A 327-nucleotide genomic window follows, 5' to 3' on the forward strand; every position below is an offset into this window, starting at 1 on the left:
CACAGTACACATTAACTATATCTATGAATTATATCCATTTGCTATTATCAGACAAAAAAAGCACTGGGTGAGCGAAGCTAAAGAAAGACCATAACATATAAAGGAAGTTTCATAGATATCAAAAGTCTTTGACACTACATCTAATTGCCACTATTGGAAAGTCTAATGTTGTTCTAAGCAAGTCTTTTTCTGAAGTCCCATGAATTTTAACCTCCTTTTGATGATAAAACTAATATGCATATAATTTTCTCTGGCTCACTTTTTCAGTTCTTCAGTATAATGATAGATTATCCTCTCAAAGCAGTTTTACATTTTGTTTTCTTTCAC

The sequence above is a fragment of the Penaeus monodon genome, chromosome 32 (assembly GCF_015228065.2).
Source record: "Penaeus monodon isolate SGIC_2016 chromosome 32, NSTDA_Pmon_1, whole genome shotgun sequence".
NCBI lineage: Eukaryota > Metazoa > Arthropoda > Malacostraca > Decapoda > Penaeidae > Penaeus > Penaeus monodon.